Source organism: Cynoglossus semilaevis, chromosome 7, assembly GCF_000523025.1.
Source record: "Cynoglossus semilaevis isolate Cse_v1.0 chromosome 7, Cse_v1.0, whole genome shotgun sequence".
Taxonomy (NCBI): Eukaryota; Metazoa; Chordata; class Actinopteri; order Pleuronectiformes; family Cynoglossidae; genus Cynoglossus; species Cynoglossus semilaevis.
The window spans coordinates 2,172,501-2,174,705 of NC_024313.1; the positions used below are offsets into that span (position 1 = coordinate 2,172,501).

The 2,205-nt window shown below is 42.1% G+C and overlaps 1 long non-coding RNA gene across 2 annotated transcripts in view; it reads left to right on the forward strand.

Moving 5' to 3' along the window:
- LOC103380675 (uncharacterized) overlaps nucleotides 1-2,205 on the forward strand; it is a 19,298-nt gene that overhangs the window by 12,273 nt on the left and 4,820 nt on the right. For both annotated transcript variants that reach the window (XR_001760270.2, XR_521706.3), the window contains exons 5-6: nucleotides 714-853; nucleotides 1,883-2,022. This is a non-coding gene — a long non-coding RNA (uncharacterized LOC103380675). The remainder of the gene's footprint in view (nucleotides 1-713; nucleotides 854-1,882; nucleotides 2,023-2,205) is intronic.

Below are 2,205 nucleotides of genomic sequence, written 5' to 3' on the forward strand. Positions count from 1 at the left end.
CTCCCTCTATCTTCCTCTCTTTGTCTATTGCTAACTATCTATTTCTCTTTCTAGCTATTGCTCTCTCTCTATCTTCATCCATCTATTTCTCTCCCTCTGTCTCTTTCTCTCACTCCTGCCCTCCCTCCATCTTTTGCGCTCTCCCTCTATCTTCCTCTCTTTGTCTATCGCTAGCTATCTATTTATCTCTTTCCCCTCTACCCATCGTACGTACTGTATGAGTAATAAAATAACGAGGTAAACTGGGATGCTGTAGCTTTAATGAGAGTGGAACAATGCATTTTCTGTAATAGGCTAGAGTAAAAGGTGAACATTCTGTATCCACGGCACATCTTGTGCTGGACCACTGTGTGTGGTCTTTACTTTATGTATTGACTCTCTTAAATCAGCGGTCCCTGAACTTTTTTGTACCAAAGATCTGTCGGCCGGTATCAATTGTTATTGGATTCTTTTTGAATGAAGTAAATTTGTCCCACTGCGGCTGGGACCAAATAACCTATGGACCATCACCGGTCTCTGGACCGGGTGCTGGGAACCCTATATACTATAGACTGGTCATACCAAAAGTGTGAAAAAAATGTGGGCAACCGTGACGTACAGTATGTGGGTTTCATTTTGATAAAAAGGTGATTGACTGTTCACCTGAACTGTTGTGAAAGATTGGAGAGAGAATGCCCTCAGTAAAACTTTTGTTTGGATTGTTGTTGTTCCAGGAATAACGTTGTGAAGAAGAGGACAAACGTCTCCTAGAAACCAAGCCACGCCCACTCCTTAACTGCTTTGGATGTCTGTGGAAGTCTGTCGTCCTCTGATCAGCTGGTGGAGTGAAGACGTTGAAGGTATTCCCTTCTTGGTAAGCATACCTTTAATTCTGACTCCTACCTTTTTTCTCACCCTCTGTGTATCGCTCCATCAGCCATCTCCACATCTGTACTCTGTGTTTCTGCTCCCTTGTTCTTGTCCCTCTGGCTCAGCCTGCTAGTAATGCCTTTGAAGGTGTCATATCAAACACATCAGAAGAATAGATGATACAGGAGTTGTGCATCCACACGTTTTTAGGCAGTAACCTTCTTGCACCCTCGTACTTTCCCTCCAGTGTGTGTGTTCATCTTAGTCCTCACACTGAGCATCTCTCCTGGTTTGTACAACCTGGTTTGTTCATCTATCTATTTCTCTCTCTCTGCTTTATCTCTATGTATCTATCTCTCCCCTTTCTCCTCCTACCATTTAGGAATTTTAGGAATAGGAACATTTTGGATGCAGTACCAGTGTCAACCAGCAGACTCGGAATAGACTTACATTTATTTATGTATTTATTTTATTTTAGATGAGACATGTACAGTTAAAATACATTCTGTGATCGATAGACGTAAATATCAATGACACAAAGATGTTTACACGTTTACAATGAAGCTACTCGAGTGATGGTACAGTACAGTACCATCACTCGTACAGCATGTACTCGTACAGTACGTACTGTACGAGTGATAAAATAACGAGGTAAACTGGGATGCTGTAGCTTTAATGAGTGTGGAACAATGCATTTTCTGTAATAGGCTAGAGTAAAAGGTGAACATTCTGTATCCACGGCACATCTTGTGCCCCCACTGACTGCTGGACCACTGACCAGTATGTGGCCTTTATGTATTTATTCAAAACTCTTAAATCAGTGGTCCCTGAACTTTTTTGAACCAAAAGATCTGTCTATATATACTATAGACTGGTCATACCAAAAGTGTGAAAAAAATGTGGGCAACCGTGACGTACAGTATGTGGGTTTCATTTTGATAAAAAGGTGATTGACTGTTCACCTGAACTGTTGTGAAAGATTGGAGAGAGAATGCCCTCAGTAAAACTTTTGTTTGGATTGTTGTTGTTCCAGGAATAACGTTGTGAAGAAGAGGACAAACGTCTCCTAGAAACCAAGCCACGCCCACTCCTTAACTGCTTTGGATGTCTGTGGAAGTCTGTCGTCCTCTGATCAGCTGGTGGAGTGAAGACGTTGAAGGTATTCCCTTCTTGGTAAGCATACCTTTAATTCTGACTCCTACCTTTTTTCTCACCCTCTGTGTATCGCTCCATCAGCCATCTCCACATCTGTACTCTGTGTTTCTGCTCCCTTGTTCTTGTCCCTCTGGCTCAGCCTGCTAGTAATGCCTTTGAAGGTGTCATATCAAACACATCAGAAGAATAGATGATACAGGA